Below are 20,000 nucleotides of genomic sequence, written 5' to 3'. Positions count from 1 at the left end.
TAAGATAAAGATAAATAAAAATGAATTAAAATAAATAAATAAAGATAAATTATTAAATAAATGAAATCCTGAAGAATTTCAATGCATTTTACACCAGTGAACCTCCACTCAATCCTGGTGATATCCATAAATGTAAGAAGATACAGCCCCACACGTTTACTGTGATATGCCCATCCCCGGTCACCTCATAAATGTTTCTTCTGTAGTATCTGAAAAATTCAGATTGTTTTCCTTCAGATAATACCAAGGAAATATTTACAAAGTAGCCAGGAGTGGCTTGTAACCGTAAACGTGTGGGCCTGGATTTCCTTACATGGTATATGTGATATCACCAAGACTGAAGGGTTTCATCAGTGAAAAATACGTTAAAATTCTTCAGGATTTCTTCCTCCCTTCACTTCACCAGCGGAATTATCCCTTTTCACCTAGTCCTGTCATTTTCATTCATGACGGCTGCCCCATCCATACGGTCAGAATAGTCCAGGAATGGTTTCAAGGTCGAGAGGATTTGAATTGGTCGACTGGCCAAATAAGGGTGCAGAACCCCATAGATCCCGAGAAAGATGAAGTCGACTTATTAAAGATTGAACAATTCACAGGTGCCCCGAGAGAAGCCGAAGTGCAGTGGAAAAATCACTGAATTTCTAATCAGTTTTCTCCCATGTATACATAAAAAAAAAATTTATTTTGTTCATATTATTTTTATGCTTATCCATTTCGTATGAAGTAGCTACTGTCGCATATCTTATGTAATATAAGCAGGTTAGGGGTAATTACGTTTGCTTTATGTCTATTACAATTAGAATCATAATTACCTGACCTGTTATCGAATTACAATGACAACTTCAATTACAAGATGGGGAACAATATCAAATACAATCATTAGTATAATTTCACAATTTTAATATTTCAAAATTGTAATCACAGCTACAAATACATATATAAAAGTTATTACTCAATTACGTTTCGCACACCTATTTCCTTAAAAAAAAATACAGAGTTGCCAAGACTTTATACTTGAGTTTGGTGTCCTTTTACAGTCAATTTCTGCAACAATTGTAAGTTGTAACTTTGAAAATTAGTATGTTCATTATAAGAAGATAATACTGAAATACAAAACTCACATATTGAAAAAAATTTTCGCAAAACTTTTTGCACAATAAAAGGAAATAAATGAAATCAAAATTTTTCTAGAATTGGTAGCTGGCTTGTTAAGATTCTCCCTTAATATAATAAATAAATTGGGTAGCGACTCAAAACATCTCTCTATTGCATTTGGTTAAGATGAGTTCTCGAAAAGTAAGAGGGCTGCTCTAGGATAACAATTTCAAATTAAGTACTTTATTATGTGAACTTTTCAGTTACAATTATAATTACAATTACCATTAGTATAAATAAAAAACAAACGCAATTACATTTAACTTCAAAACGTGTAATTAAAAACATTTCAGATAAATACATAAATGAAGACCGAGTAATATAAGGTGAGTTTCGGTAATCATTAATAACAGACTATAATAATTATAAGCAAGGGTAATATTATAATCAAAAGATAATAATTTTGTCAATAACCATGTATTTTCTGCTAATTGAATTATAGTGCCACGAAAAGTGTGAAATTAAAAATTCTTCATTGAAAACCCCCCATTAGTTCTACTATGGCCAGCTTTCAGGCATTAAGCAAATGCATTATTGATGTTATGAATAATCACGTAAGCAAACTTATAATATAGAGTACAGCGTGCTTACTGAATTAAAGAATATCATATCATAACGGACTGTTGCAGATCAAAGTTAATGCTATTATAAGTATTAATCCTTGCAGATGAATAAACATTCTTAACTTAATGCAAGGGTTGTTGCTTAGCCATTTATTTCTCAAAACGATATAGCATTATTTTCCTTATTACGAAAAGCAAAGCGTAAATTGTTAAAAATGAGATTTTTTCCCTTTAGATACTACAGAAGAAACATTTACGAGGTGACCAGAAATGGGCATGTCACAGTAAACGTGTGGAGCTGGATCTTCTTACATTTATGGATATCACCTGGATTGAGTGGAGGTTCACTGGTGAAAAATGCATTGAAACTCTTCAGGATTTCTAACTTCTTTCACTTCAACAGCGGAATTATTCCTCCCCACCTGCTCTTGTCATTTTCATTCACGACCGCTGCCCCATCCATACGGCCAGAATAGTCCAGGAATGGTCTCAAGGTCGAGAGGATCTGCAGTTGCTTGACTGACCAAGTAAGGATACACACATGAACCTCACTGAGAATATTTAGGCTAATTTGGTAAAATGTTGGGAGCCTGAGAGGGAGAGGAGACCAGATCAACTTATGAACCTCTGGGAACACAATGGAAACTCTTCCACAACAGACCACAGATCATCAGAAACTATGAATCTTCTATGCCTAACAGATTGCAAGAGGTGGTCTAGAAGGAAGGAGGCTGGACTTCTCACTAATATTGAAAATAAATGTAAAAATTGAGCGTGTATATTTGGATTACCCCATGACTTCCGCTGAACTTCCATGTCGTATGATGTAAAAAAAAAAAAAAAAGTTATAAACAAACCTATGCATATCGTTTAGCTCCAGGTCATGCTTATTTTAATTTATTTATTAGAAAGGTGAATTTGATATTTTAAAGGAGTTTAAAATCTAAAGGGAATTTCGCTATCCTAATTTTTTCTTTAAACATTATCTAAAAAGAGAACCCTAGGACAATATCATCAAACTACATTTCTCCAAATAGGTCTTTCCACAATGGACAGGTAAATGACTGAAGGGGCTGTTTAACAATAGAAACGTCTGCCTCTTATCCTCACTCGAATGATGATAAGAGTGAAAGGAATTTATGTCCGTATGACATTAAAACATGTATCACAATTAATATATCAGAAAATATAAGCCAAGTAGATATGTTTATCCATATCATGTAATGATTATTGTAATGAACGGCGTGTAGGGAATAACCTCTACAGTATATTCAAGAGGGAATACAAACCCAACCATGAATACATGAAATCAACAATTGTTTATCATTGGCAAACGAATTAAGTTTACCATATGGGAATGGTTAAAAGTTTGCACCAAGTTTGGGAGTCCTTCTTCACTTTCCATTACACGTTGTGGAATTTTCTCTGTCCCTAGTGGTTTCATTTTGATTCTCAGTAACGTCTAGTCTCTCTCTCTCTCTCCTTTTCATTCTACATGTATTTACAAGAGAGTGAGTTTAACCCAATCCTCCTTCTTGTAAATGTTGTTGTATTCAGGAAATCTACAGTACTATAATATTAGGATAAACACTAAAAACACGCAGCCATTAAAGATAAAAAAGAAAATATTTCAAGTGGAGCTTTTCGTTAGCCATACACTCTATCTACGAGCATATCTAGTACTTCGTCCACTCATCGGGGTCGCAACAGGCCCACCTTACCCCTAGTCCCCCACCCATTTCAGTTGTAGCAAAGCCAGGCTGAGGTCATCGGTACAGCAAAAGCAAGAAGCTTGTCCGTTTGAATTACATTTTAGAATTCCAAAACCTGTAAGACGGCTTAACAACAAGAACTCAATCCCCGACACCACTTCCCCCGCTCCCCCGAAAAAATATATATGCATATATTAGTTTAGTCAAGATTAAAGGGTGTTAATGACATATCAAAACTGCATACTTAGCGCAGTGGTATTTCTAGATGACATGTTACTTTAAAGTAGCTAATATGAGAGAGAGAGAGAGAGAGAGAGAGAGAGAGAGAGAGAGAGAGAGAGAGAGAGAGAGAGAGAGAGAGAGAGAGAGCTAAAGTGTCGGGTACTTTCAACACGTTCAGAGTGTTTGGGTATGTTCAATGAAGTGCTGCTGTGCTTCTCTTTATAGCTTCCTATTATATTATTGGTAGGAAACGCACTGCAACCGATACTATAAACTTGGCTTACGTGATAAGGTTAAAATATCCTGTTATGATGTTCGTGATTCTCTACAATACCAATATAACTCTAAAATTTTGATCAATTTTAAGTATTGCGTAATGAATATGACCGATATATAATAACAGACACGGTGGTAAGATAACGACATAGTCGAAAGTTAAATGGAATCTTAATAAACAAACTTATATTAAAAGTGAGACAGTAATCTTAGTTACAGCGATATACCCTGCTCAGATTTCTTTTCTTTTTTTTACTCCGTGTGTGTGTGTGTGTGTGTGTGTGTGTGCGTGTGTGTGTGTGTGTTTCTCCAACCATACCTAATGACTCCTCCCACTGAAAGAATTCCATAACATATTGGTGGAACTCTTGCTAAGAGAGGAAGAGTCCTCCCTCCCTCCCCCTCAGTAAACACTGTTACCATATAATTTTTCGAAGTCCCTCAAGAAGGTGTACCAGGGAAAGCTGTGTCCAACTGTACATAAGTAATGTTTATAGAGAGTGAAGGTAAAATTAAATCAATTTAAAATCATCACGTAAAACTCTGGAGGGGTATCATCTTTAAAAAGTGCGAATGGGATCACATCTTCTGAAAGTACATTAACGAATGTGCTGCAATTACGTAACATAGTACATACAGATTGTACCAGAACTTTTCTCTGAGGTTAAGAAAATGATTTTTCACAAAACGACAACTCTGATGTTTTACTAGTGAATCATGGAGTTCTTATATAGTGACTAACACTGAATTACCTACTGCCTTTGTATTATTTTCAAAAATATGAATAGCATTCACATAATCTCCGTACTGATTTTACACTTAAAAGCATGAAAACTTATACATTAGTATATTAGTACGTGTTTCAGAAATTAAACAGTTTCTAACGGGCTATCATCTTTGAAAAGTGCAGTAACTTTGTGTGTGGGTATCACATCTTATGAAAGTACATATATATTCACTAACAGCTTATTTATGCATGTACAAACATAACAATAATACATTTTTAATAAATATTTGATACAGAAAAGCTTTAAAATTTAAGAATTTGCATACTAATTAAACAAACACTTTTGCAGTGCTTCTAGAGGGTTCGCTAATGTTCACGCTATTGTGAAGAACTCGTGTATGATGATTAAAGTTCCGAAGAAAAGTTTGCGCTATTGTGAATTCGCACAGATCAAATCGCGTACGTTCGGGGTATTACTGTACTGCGAATCTGGAGAATAAGAATATAGGGTCCACTATATATGGAAGGAGTGTGGGAGTGGGAGGTATATTGAAGGAGTATGAGTGTTTGACAGGTTCGAACGTGAACCCCCAAAAAGCCTTTAAGGTCCCTGTACCCGACCGTACCAGGGAAATGTTAGTTGCAGAAATACGGAAGTAGATATTGCCGGGAACGAAGATAATAAGCGATTGTTGGGCGTCATACTCCCAATTATAACAGTGAACCATGCACAACATTTTGTGGATCCAGAAACTGGGGCATCAGCCCAGAACATTCAACATTGCTGGAGGCACAACAGTGCTGGTATACCTAATAACGGCAGAAGGGAGGACATGTTCGAAAAATACCTGGCAAATTATCTCATCCACCAAAAATACCCAATGTACAGTCGGCCACACATATAAATAAACACATTTCAGACACAAGGGCTGGATGTGATCTGGTAACACTGGAACTGTGCCTCCAGACGCACGATGAAACCCGCCCCTCCACCGTGGCCACCGCCCTCCACACGTCTTCCCCAAACATTTTTCCCTCCAACCTTCACTCCCACCCTTTCAAGCACACGTTTATAACTTCTGCTCCCTCTCTCTAATTTCTCCTTTAAGGAAAATAATATAACTGAATCTATTCTGTAGGTTTATTTTCTCATCATGTGGAGGCGAGAAAACCCGTCTGTTCAACTTTTGTCGTAATGATATTATTACTTGCTGTTACCGACAGAAGAATCAACTCGGTTTTCGTGGGCTCTCTTGTAATAATGGGATTTAGCTATCTACCAATAAAAGCCTTGTCTATCAAATAACAGCATACCTACTACTCTTCAATTGTAATATCAACAGCCGCATTCCAAATTCTTATTATTACAAAGACAACTAGCATCAGATCGTGTAGGACCTTACGTAACTCAAATTAAGCATGAAGAAATAAAGAAGACATAAGTTGAGGAGAGAAAGACCTCCATAGACCTAGAAGACACTGAAGGAGGAGAAACAAAGAGACAGTTATAAGAGAGAGGACAACAGCAAGAAGGAGGCAGACGGAAAGGAGACACAGTGTAATAGGGGTTATTATGGGAGTCGATTCTTCCTTATTAATTCTATGCAAGTGCTACTCGCACCCGCCTCATCGAAGACTGTAGACTCCTGGTTTATCCCAGAAATTATATCGAAGACATCTCATCCTTTGCCAAGGCAGTCCACAAAAATGCCCTTCGTGTGTAGACTTGACTCAATCTCTGGTACTGTAGAACGAAGTCGTCTCCCTTGGCATCCTCACGTAGAGTTGGGAATTCTCCAAAGTCATTGTGTGTCCGTATTTAAAAGAGGTCATCATGGTCATAAAATAACTAAAGTCTTGTTTTACCCCACAAATTCGTCACTAATTAATATATTCAATCTACTAATCAAATATTAGAAAAAGAAAAATTCCTCGCTAAACCAAATAATCTTTACCTACTGAATTCTCACAAATAATCCCTTATCTGACAAACACACTGTCAAAAGAGAACTCATAAAGTCTAACAGTAAAAACCCCTTTATGGTTTATATAACTAGCCTCCATAAAATATAATGCCGAACACCCCTTCTATCCAACCCACATACCCTGACAAATTATATCTTCTATCTAATAGATAAATGCTATTTAGAGCTTAACCCTCATTGCAACATCTCTCGTAAGAAAAGAAAAAAAAGAAAAAAAAATAAATAAATAAAAATAAGATAATACAACAATAATAAGTGAACTTTCCCCTCCCCATTACACAGCGCACATAAGAGAAAAGAAAAAGAAAACCATCAGTTGTTTAATCATCTCGGACGACGTTAAGAAAGAAAAAAAACATATATAATTCAACATCTTTTCCCAAAACGGAATGTGTACCGTTACAGAATCTGCTAGCGCAGCAACCCTATCGACAAGAAAAAGAATCCCCTTATATGACACGTTCTCGTGAAATGTCATAATCGGCATCTCCGAAAACCGTGCAAATCCCCAAGTCATCAATTCCAAAGGGAAGGTTTGCAACCGGACTCCTTACAGCAACTTCAGCAAAAAAGAAACCCACCTATGAACACGTCAGGTGCTTAGCATTGCAGCATAATCAGACTCGCGACGCTAGAAACTCATGATTCTCAAAAAAAAAAAAATGTTTAGTACTGATCTTCGTAAGCACACCCCCCAGAACCATCTCATTATACATAAACCATCATCTTAATAATAACACCACTCAGGTGACATAAATAATTCCTCTATTTAATTACTGACCCCACGCTAAAAAAAAAAAAACCATCCCGTTTCTCAGCTAAAGCAAACATTTGCCGAAAAATATTAACCCCGAAATCTTACACAAAAACGCCGCAGACTTACATACAATAAGAGAAAAACCATTCGAAGGAAACAAAGGAGAAGGAAAAAAAAAATGCAAAGCCATTCTGTCATCAAATTACAAAAACAGATAACAAGAAAAAAAAAGGAAAAATGAATGCAATTGCGCGATCATATATTAATTGCCACAACCAATTCTTTTCAATTTCGAGGTATGTGTTAGCTTCGACTGACCTGTTCGTTCATTTAAAACTACAAACCTATTTCCAATTTTTTCTTCAATGACTTTAAAAGGACCTTCAAACTTCGGGCCTAGTTTGTAATTTAACTCATTTCTCACGTTAAGTTTTAAAAATACCTTATCACCGACATTGATCTTGGGATCAGATGATTTACTGATACTCTTTTGAACCATATCTCTGGTTGTGGACTCGAGATTACGGCTAAGACATGCGTGTCTCTCTCTCGCTGTGGATATCAGCGCTTCAACTGTATCCTCCCCCTGGGGAGGCGTAGTTAACAAATCAAATGTGCCTCGCGCTGGATAACCAAACAAAGCTTCAAAAGGGGACATTTTAATTGAATCGCTAACCATGGTGTTAATGCTACGTCTAACAACGTTAATATATCTGTCCCAATTTCTATCATTACCACCTACCGTTTTTCTGAGCGCTTCAAGCACTTTCCTGTTCGCTCGTTCGCACAACCCATTAGCCTCGGGTCTGTATGGAATAATTGTTACTTTCTGTATTCCCATGAATTCAGCTAAACACTCCAAGGTTTTGTTCACAAATTCCCTCCCATTGTCGGTTAATAGAAACTTCGGGTGAACCGTATCTGCAAACGATACCATTGAAAAATGCTATGGCTACTTCTTTCGGCCGTTTTTAAATGCTTAAGTGGGAAAATTTCTACTATCCTTGTAAGTTCATCTATTATCACTAGCAAGTACTTGTTCGCATATCTAGACTCACAAAAATTCCCTAAGACGTCCATATGTATTCTCTGAAAAGGCTTACTCGGTATAGGATACGATCCTAACTTGCATGACGTTGTCCTAGCAGGCTTACATGCGTTGCACACCGCACAATTCCTTACGAAATTTTCCACATCTTTACCCATATTTTTCCAAATGTATTTAGCCCGAACCTCATCATAAGTTTTTTCTATTCCCAAGTGAGGACTGCCGAACCTGCAATGAACTATATCTAAAACCACTGGAATTAGGACTTTCGGAATTACGATCTGTGTCGTATCTCCTTTACTTTCACTGGTTCTCAACTTATATTTAATTTTCCTAACCAACAGATTTCCTTCTAACTCCAAACCCGAAAAAGGCAAGCTATAACGTTTCTTGACTAATTCCCCTCTCAGAAATGCTTTCGCATCTGCTAAAACCTCGTCTTCATCTTGCCTTAGCTCTATGAGGGGTATATCCCATTGTATGGCTTCGTTAGTGACCTGCGCGACTTGGAAACCTTCCGCGTCATGAAAACTGCTCAGAGCGTCCGCGACAACATTAAATTTGCCCTCTATATATTTGAGCTTTGCATCAAAATCTCTGATAGTTAGAAACCATCGAGCTCTTTTGGGAGACAAATCGGGTTTATTAAAAAGATCGAGTAACGGTTTGTGGTCTGTAAGGACTTCTACTTTATTCCCCATCAGTAACATTTTAAATGAACTAAGCTCGACACTATTGCAAAGGCTTCCTTATCTATGGTGGCCATGGACTTCTCGTTACTGCCTTTGTCCTGAACTTCCTGCTATAAAAAAGCTATAGGATGAAATTTCCCATCAAACTTTTGCATAAGGCATGCACCTATGCCTTCCTGGCTTGCATCAGTCACTAATGTAAAAGGTTCCTTAAAATCTGGAAACTTCAAAACCGGGGGATTCATTACGCGCATTCTTTAAGCTTTTGAAACACTCTCCGCCTGGGATTCCTTCATTGAAAGTTGAACGCTTCCTGCAACACATCAGTTAGGGGAGCTGCTATGTTAGAAAACCCTTTTACGAACCTCCTGAAGAAACCGGCGATACCCAGGAATGACTTAATCTCTTTCTTTGATCTGGGGATGCGAAAATTCGCTATTGCTTTGACTTTATCGTCATTTACTCTAACCCCTTCCTTAGATATGACGTGACCTAGATATGTGATCTGCTTTTTCAAGAACGAACACTTGGCTAAATTGATTTTCACCCCGCTAATTAAGCCTAATAAGTACTTCTGTAAGCACTTCCAGGTGTTGCGCGATCGTGTCCGTTGCGATCAGGATGTCATCCATATACACAAAAACATTTTTTGCCCAATAACCCGTGCAAAACTGTGTTCACCAACCTGGTAAAAGTCATCGGACTGCCCGATAAACCGAAAGGCATTCGCATAAATTCATAGTGTCCCTTGGGCACTGAAAAGGCGGTATATTCCTTGCTACTCTCGCTGAGAGGGACCTGTAAGAAACCTTGCGCCAAATCAATTGAGCTATAAATATTATGTCCCCCAATTTCGACAAAAAGATCTGGTATGCACGCAACTGGGTAGCGGTCAGGGATCGTTTTCTCATTTAAACGTCTAAAATCGATGCACGGACCGAACCGTCTTTCTTAGGTACCGCTAACAAGGGAAAGTTGTAAGGAGACACACTAGGTCTAATGATTCCTTCTTCTTCCCATCTATTAACTTCTTTCTCTACCTGTTCTCTGATTTTGAAAGGTATGCGATATGCAGGAATATAAATAGGTTTTGTGTTGCTCTCCAAATTTACCTTATGCTCTAACACATTAGTCAACCCCAATTTATCACCTTGCAAGGCTACCGTATCCCCAAATTCCGCCAAGAGCCCGCTTATCGCTTCAACGTGTTCGCTATAATCCGCTTTAGCCAAATGTTCACTAAATGTTTGTTTCCTTGATTGTATTTCTGCCTCCGAAAACTCAGGTTTCCCCTCTACGATAGCCACAGAACCACTATCGCAGTTCCAATCATGGAAGTCTACTATATGTATTTTTCTGGTATCTCCTAACTGTATCATTACAGTTTTTTAATTAGCTCCACCCACGTAACCCCTCCATTCTTGGATACACTGTTCACCGATGCCGTGCTAACAACTCCCCTGAGCTTTTCACTGTTTTCAATAACACACACATCTGTGGGTTTTCTCATTTCCTTCAATTTAACTTTTACCATAACCTTTGAACCTGGTAGTAACATAATGTCTTCAAATAAAACACCTCTATATTTGTGGTTAGTATCTCCCCTTGCCACCGCCCCATACAAATTACCACCCTCAGTATTATCCCCAGCATTGTTAGTATCAGAAACAACATCCATATTAGTATCATCACCAGTATTGTTAGTATCATTGTTACCACTATGAACTCTGATAGAACCCCCGTAATCATCTCCCAGATCACCACGTGTGTTTTAACATTACCTTTCCCCATAACACTCGTTATCACCGCCATTTAATACCACCGAGCACCTCTCCTCTTTCAATAACCTCCATGTCCTCCATTCTATTCACGTCCTCATATGGTATGAGGTAATTCATTTTCCCGATCGTTATCCCATTAGCACCCGCATGGATCGAAATCTTGTGTCTTCTACAAGCAGGATGACCCAACAAGATTTTATTACCTAAGGCAATTCCTTTTATTACCAAAAAAGGTTCTGTTAACCGAGAGCAAACCTTATTTGTACACAACCCAGGGTGTTTAATCTATGGGCTTGCACATCACACACCGTCTCCGTAGAGGGCTGCAAAGGGTAATTGGAGAACATGGATTGATACAAATTATAGTCCATTATATTTATTGATGCCCAGTGTCTATGAAACCGGGATATCCACATCCCCTACGTTCCATAGACTATGGGCTTGGGCTCTGGGGCGTCCCCCACGAGACCACAATGGCATGTACCAATCACCTGTACCCTATTTTTGTTGATCGGGCTTCCAAAAATTTCGCCGATCCCTTTGCCCTCTGGTTTGACCCGCCTGGGAAGTTCTCACATTATAATTACCAGACCGTTGCGGTGCAGGCCTCGCATCTCTCCGTATCTGAGACGGACAAGACTGCCAATAATGCTCAGTACTTTTACACTTCCGCAATATTTAACCCTACACAATTTCTTTGGATGTCCTGGTTTATTGCAGTTGAAACAACGCAACTGCTGTTGCTTTTGATCGAACGATCTTTTGTTATACTCAACTTTTGCACACAGACGATGAGAGTTCCGTGTCTCTCTGTACTCTATCCCTCGGGCCTGTCCCGTTAAAAATTGTGCTATCTACGGTGGGACATTTAGACCTGTGTTTATCTATTTGGGTATAAAGTAATTCTTCGTCTGAGGTAGGCTCAACCTTTTCATCAAAGCTATCCACTATTGCATCGGGTACCTCGTGTAAGAGCAGGGAAAATAGATCAGTTTATGAACATTATTTAGAGGGAGATTATCCCCTGTAACCCATTTAGATGTTTTCAATTTTCCTACCCAATCTGCCACTGCGTCAAACAGCTTTGAACTATGTTCTACAAGGCTATTAGTGCCTTTCCGTAGTTTATAAGAACTCGGAGGTCTCTCACCATATCTCCGTGTTCCTTTGAGCCATATGCTGTTTTCAAAAATGCTTGCAAGTCTATCCAGGTACGACATTTTGTAAATTGGAAACTCCTTGACCTATGAGTGAGGTCTCCCTTATTGAAATCTAGCAAAGCTTTCGCCTCTCTGAATGCCTCTACATCGTCTACTATATTCTTTCCCGCTAAATAGTTATTAACTCCTTCTATGAAAATATTCACAGGTTGTGACAAAGCGCCATCCACAATCCCTTTGAACGGGCTGACCCCCGCAGAAATGTTCGTCACGTGATGTAGTAGCGTCGTCGGTTTAGCATCTGCCATTTTATCTTGTTTCCCAAGGCTGTTCCCCGATCTCAATAACATCAATGTATTTATATACACTAAACCCAATCAAGAAAAAAAAAATTTTTCCAACAACAGATAACAAAAGGTAAGCGTGCCCCGTCCCCAATCACAAAATCAACCCCACGAAAATGACAATAAAAAAAATAATAATAACAAGGAAGGGATAGGAAAAGAAAGAACGCAAGGTGTTTTCCGAGTAACCTCGCCTCTCTCTCTCTCCTCTCTCTCTTCTCTGACTCGTCTCTCTCTTCTCTCTCTCTCTCTCTCTCGCTCTCTCTCTCTCCTCTCTCTCTCTCTCTCTCTCTCTCTCTCTCTCTCTGGCACGACTTGCCGCAAAAATCCCACTCAGGCAAGTTCGCACACACAAACACAAGGAACATGAACAAGAACAAAAAGTTAAAGAAAATCCACAAAACAAAAAGAGGAAAAAAAAATAAGAAAGAAAAAAAACTCGAAAATACACTTACGTCTTCATATGACCGTAAACCGAATTCACATACACCGCAAACATGCGCAAACTGCGAAACGCTTTAATATGTCGAAAACTAAACTTTTCTCCCCCCCCCCCCTTTTTCTCTCTTTTTAAACACCTTTATTCCGTAATCTCAAGAAATCAACTGACTTGGCTTGGGAGAGGAAGATTGTCTGAGGAACAGCTTCTCTCTGTCGAATCAGCAGTAATGACCCTGAGTTGCCTGTGACATGATTAATAACCCCTTCTCCTATCAAAATAAAAACCAAAACCCCCTATTTCTAACTGGTCACCAGTCCCTTCGGAGCGTACCTACAGCTTGAAAAATATATGAAAAGCCTTTACCGCGGCCACCACTATTACGCCCCCTTTATTCCCTAAACTACACAAACTGGGAACTCTTACCTGTTGCCAACGGTGCCCTGTCTGTAGGATGTCACGAGGCTTATTAAGACTGCGTAAATATAAAAAAATATCATTTATTTCCCAAAGCAATTGGTTATAACAAAGAACAAAAAATGATTAACAAGTCATAATGGCATAAATACCCAAATCTGCCCATAAAGAAAACCAATAAGATAACATTCTACCTTCCTGACTAAGGTTACACTCTCAAACCCCAAACAAGTCACATTGTCTAGTATTCGTCAGTTATCAGTTAGAGAATCCCATTCCTAATCAACCATGGAATCGGACCCATCTCTAATAAAGATAATAGTTATATAGACACCCCATCACTCTTATCAAAGTATTTACGTAAAGAGAATATTTCCACACTTCTCTCTCTTTTCCAAAAGGTAACAGATTTTCTAAGTTTTTATAGAACGTGTCTTACCTTTTCGATGGGCGTTTTCTCCCGACACTTCGAGCAACCGCTTGTTCTCTCCTTTGCACAAAGAATGCGTCTTCCACAAGTACCCTGAACCAGTAGGCCTGTAATACGCGTACAAACGAATGCACATGCCTTGCAACGGGAACGACCTCTGAGACAAGTTGCTTGTTCAGCAAATACCCTTCTCTCCCATGTGAACTTTGCAGTGTACCCCCCCTTGTCTCTAGGCGAGCAGAGCTATGTGACTTTATTATTATATACACTTTAAACATATTATTAGCCATTCCCCCTCTTTCACCTCTTTATATATATATATATATATATATATATATATATATATATATATATATATATATGATATATATATATATATATATATATATATATATATATATATATATGTGTGTGTGTGTGTGTGTGTGTGTGTGTGTGTGTGTATGTACACACACGCGTATGCATATGGGTAAATATATAGATATAAATATGTGCACACACACACATACATATATATATATATATATATATATATATATATATATATATATATATAAAAATATACACGTACGTGCGTGTGTGTGTGTGACATCCTCACTGCCTACCACTGGTAGTGGCATCAACCAAAATGGGCTCCGTGGCCGACTGTTACAGTGAACGGCTGACGTTTGGTAGGTTAGTGCTTTATTGTAAATGACCACCAGCATCTGCAGAGATAAAAAAAAATAAATAGATAAGGGATAATGGCTAGTAACCCCATCCCTATGGGCTTTCTGAGAAATCAAAGCACAATACGTCCGCGTTTGTTTTAGTGTGCATTAATCCTTAAAACAGGGGAGTTGTGTATGGTCCTTTTATCTCTGTAACTTTAACTCGACAGCACAAAGGTATAACAATAACCCCTCATCTCTCTCTCTCTCTCTCTCTCTCTCTCTCTCTCTCTCTCTCTCTCTCTCTCTCTCATTCTGTGTGACACTGTAACTTTAATTCGACAGCACAAAGGTATAACAATAACACCCCCCCCCCCTCTCTCTCTCTCTTATTTTTGGATACAATTTAGTGGCGTTTGACGAACAACAGTCGAGAGCCCAGCCGCCTCTCGGGCTCCTGTTAAGCACCTTGACGTCACACCCGAAGTGGCTGGAAAATTTCATCGCCTGACGTCATTCTTAAGAGCTATTGACGCAGCCCTCAATAACATATTCGCTGTAAGTAGTTTTACTGTGAGTAAAATTTGGCCTGCAAAGCTCCTAATACACCCTTTTTAGTTTTCTGTACAAAAAAAAAAAAAATATTGAGATGGCTTTGCCTGTCCGTCCTCACTTTTTCTGTCCGCCCTTAGATCTTCAAAGCTAATGAGGCTAGAGGGCTGCAAATTGGTATGTTGATCATCCAACCGCCAATCATCACACACATCAAATTTCATCCCTCTAAACTCAGTAGTTATTTTTTTATTTGTTTAAGGTTAAAGTCAGCCATGGTCGTGCTTCTGGTACCGCAACAACACAGGCCACCAAGGCCAGCTGCGAGTTTCATGAGCCGTGGATGAGAGTATCTTTTTGGCCGCGACATGCCATAGTCAGCCAACTACCATGTATATATTTTACTGTCACATTAACAAACACTCAGTGGGATTAATGGTACACGCAATAAGAGCTTCACCTGGACTATAAATATATGTGCCTCCTAGTAGATGTGCCGATTGTCATGACCACTAAACCAACTTAACAACATGTTCCAACACCCACACCCTTAAATAGTATATATATTAATACTATTATATATATGATAATATATAATATATTATATAATTATATATATATATATATATATGTATATATATATATATATATATATATATATATATATATATATACAGATATATCTATATATCATAATATATATGTAAACATATATTGATTTTATTTATTGTATACACCCAAACACATACATACGTACATATACACATTCATATAAAGCGTTATCACCTGACATCGAATTCGCTATATTTTATGGAATAACTAACATTCAAAGGGAACTATAAATGACAACCAACAGTACACACTAGTCAATATTGGCTGATAGGTAACAGGCTCTTGAACTTAGGCTATTATTAATGTTATAATATATATATAATATATATATCATATATATATATATACTATATATATATATATAATATATCATATATATATATATATATATACAGCGTGCGGCAACAACTTCCTTTTTCCAAAGGCAATAACAAAACAAGATGTATAAATCAGAAAGGTTTTTAATTTTGTTTCATAAAAATAGTACATATTTAAAGTTTTGTTTCACACAGTTTTGAAAATCATATCAGGTAGGTGACGTCCCCCATTGTCCACAACACTGCATAAACCGATTTCTGGTGTTTGCCATGACCCTCACCAGCTTATCAGCGGGTATGTTGGCAATTTCTTCTCGGATGGTTCGCTTCTCGGGCGGTTGATATAAACACGGGATTTCCACGAATTGAAGAATTGGACTTTAGGGGATATTTGCCTTCAACAGGACAGAGCAACGCCTCACACTTCAAGGGCATCGATGGATGTTTTGAGGGAACACTTTCCGGAGCGCTTCATTTCAATAAGGGGCGATTTGGAGTGGCCAGCTCGTTCCCCCGATTTGCCCCCTTGTGATTTTTATTTGTGGGGATATTTGAAATCCCGTGTTTCTGTCAACCGTACGAGAAGCCTACCAGACTTGAAGGCCGCCATCCGAGAAGAAATTGCCAACATACCCGCTGATAAGCTGGTGAGGGTCATGGCAAACACCATAAATCGGTTTATGCAGTGTATGGACAATGGGTGACGTCACCTACCTGATATGATTTTCAAAACTGTGTGAAATAAAACTTTAATATGTACTATCATTATGAAACAAAATCAAAACCTTTCTGATTTATACATCTTGTTTTATTGCCTTTTGGAAAAAGGAAGTTATGTTGCCGCACACTGTATATATATATATATATATATATATTATATATATATATATATATATATATATATAGATATATATATATATATATATATATATATATATATATATATATATATTATATGCCTATAGCTGAAGCTTATATGGGATGACAGTGTTGAAGATAGCAATTGTTTTTCCATATTATTGTGTCAGTTTGACCCATGAATAAAAAACGATACTAATTAGTTCTGCCTCTAGAGTAAAACAGGACTGTAAATTTATGGTGGAGAGAAAGGCATATAACGTCGACAAATTGGTCAACTATATTGCTCTCAAGTGTATACAAACTACAGCAGACAGAATTAAACAAATTTTCTTCATGTAGTACACATTGTCCTTGGTAAATGCTGCAAAGATAGTTTACTAATCATTAAAGACTGCTGAGAAAATAACTATAATGTAGTTGCCATATCTAGAAAACTTTATGGCAAGATTAAACATTTTTATTTCTACATACAGTACATATTGTATATAGTAAATAGCGCATAAATCATTTGAGTCTTGACGGACATCCGAGAAAACACGTTTCAAAGAGTGCAGGGTTTCCCAGAAGATTGTCTGGGTTTGCGCTATTGTTTACATGACAACAATCCCCTGGAAATGGCATCAGGCAGTGCGCATCACAGACTACTTTGGCTACTATGCGCTGTCCAATCTCTCCTCTCTATATCTAGGGTGGATTCTGCTTTGATTCTAAACAAAGAGGTAATGAACATCGCAAAGGGACCCTGGGATTAGATATCATAGATAAAATCCTCCTTCGACCAACGCTCAAGATGATTAAAGAGAATTTATCAACCAGGGTGACTAGTTAAAAGGTTTACCTGTGGATGGATCTCTTGGTATAAATATTACGTTTCATGTAACTTTTCTCATTTATTACCTACCTACCTGAAGAGAGAGATAGCAGTCTCTGAAATACAGTGCTTGCTTTCTATGTTTCTTTTATCAGATATATATATATATACATACATATATATAATATATATATATATATATATATATATATATATATATATATATATATATATATATATATATACATATGTTATATATATGTAGGTATTTATATGCCACTATCATGTGTAATTTCTGGTTTCTTTGATTGCTACTTAGACCTATCATTTTCATACGTCTAATGAAATTAACTGGACATAATACGCATATTTCTGTGTTACATATTACCTAAGCTTCTAAGGAATTAGAATCAGCAAGAAGTTCAACATTAACTTAGTTAATATTAGTCACCGATCATTCGCTCGCATGGGACTAGTGCTTCTATAGTAGATATTGCTTGGCAGCTTGGCGTTAATAGAACAACCGTGTATAGATGGATACGACAGAATAGGGAAAAAGAGAAACATAATAAATCTATTTTAAAAAGTGGAGGACGACCCAATGGTTGCATAATCTCCAACAGTAGTCCTCCACTTTTTTAAAAATGAATTTGTTTCTCTTTCTCTCTGCTGTCGTATCCATCTATACACGGTTGTTCTATTTACGCCAAGCTGCCAAGCAGTATCTACTCTAGAAACATTAGTCCCATGCAAGTAAATGATCGGTGACCAGTGAGATAAAGTGGTGCGGTTGGGTCTGTTGTTACCCGTCTCATCGTTGCAAGTGACTACAGTAGACAGTTCAACTTTCCTGTCCGTGTGTAGCGTCACAGATAACATACGACATTATAAGATTAGTGTGTGTGTGTATGTGAGTGTGTTTGACAAAGATTATGGCAGAATTATTTCTATATCTATATATTTTCGTTGGTGATACAATATTATTTTACTAGTTAAGATGCTTAGATTTGGATTCAAAATACAGTTTCTTCTTTGACTCTTTTGCGCAATCATCGGTCACGAAATTTTTCGGAAGATAAATTTTTCACCCGCCATTCTTTTCTATATTGTTAACCGTATGATTAATATCCAAAATCCAACAAGAAAACCAAATGTCATTGCATATTATCTCTCTCTCTCATCTCTCTCTCTGCTCTTCTCTCTCTCTCTCTCTCTCTCTCTCTATATATATATATATATATATATATATATATATATAGATATAATATCTATCTAATATATATACACATACACGAATTAAGCTACACATGTCTTTTAATTGCTTATATCTAATTCACTCTACCTCAAAATTAATATATTTTCATATGTATTAACTTAAGTGGAATTTCTATGGTTGATGATAATTTCGTTGGGTCGCGGGCGTGAACCTAGGAACCCAGAAATCGGGACATACAGTGAAGCGCCTTTAACACGCACGCACCCACGCACGCACACACACGCACAAACACAACACACACACACGCCACACACACACCCCACACACACACACACAACATATATATATATAGAATATAGAATATAATAATAAAACCAACCACATATAATAGTAATATATATATATTATATATATGTGTGTGTGGTGTGTGTGTGTGTGTGTGTGTGTGTGAGTGAGCGAGAATGTATCTCTCACTTTGAAGCTCTCGGAGACACACATCGGCGCCTGTGGCAGATTTGTGAGTGTGCGTGCGTGCGTGCGTGCGTGCGTGCGTGCGCGCGTGTGTGTGTGGGGAAGAATTTATCTCTCACTTTGAAGCTCCCGGAGACACATCGGAGCCAGTGGCATATTTTAAAACAAACGTTACGCTCACGGGTCATTCTTGGTCACGATGAAAATGGCAATTAATACTTTGTTTAAACTTTGTAATATGGCGAAGAAAACATTCTTCGGAATACAAGATTGGTTTGGATGCTGGGCTGGAGGAGACAGTCCGAGCATGTATAATTTTTATAAATGGGCTCCGCTCATAGGAATATTCTTTGTTCTGAGTTGCATTGAAGATAAGGTCATTTCTGACAGGAGGAAGGCGGAGGAAAAGACGAAGTTAGAAGCTGTAATTAGGGCTGCAGTAGCAGCAGCTGCAGCATCTTTCCTCCCACAGAGACCTAATCAGGAGGTCAGGCGAGTTGTCTCTGATTCTGCAATGAGGGAATTCTATGAGAGTCGATTCCAGAAAATAGACGCCTACCACGAGAAGGAAATTCGCGATGCAATGACGTGGAAGGGTAAGAAGAATTCGGTTCTTCCCAGGAAGGAGGAGACAGAGGCACTCGATAGGCAGAGGAGTGAATTTAGAAGGAAGCAGCAGGCGCATACTGAATGGCCTCTGAAGAAAGCCAGTGATTTAGCTGGTGAAGACAAAATTTGGAAAAGAGAAATGGAGCAGAGAATATTCGGTCTCTTGAGAGCACATGATATTCTCCTTATG

The sequence above is a fragment of the Macrobrachium nipponense genome, chromosome 41 (genome assembly GCF_015104395.2).
Source record: "Macrobrachium nipponense isolate FS-2020 chromosome 41, ASM1510439v2, whole genome shotgun sequence".
NCBI lineage: Eukaryota > Metazoa > Arthropoda > Malacostraca > Decapoda > Palaemonidae > Macrobrachium > Macrobrachium nipponense.
Note: the sequence above shows the minus strand (reverse complement) of the source record.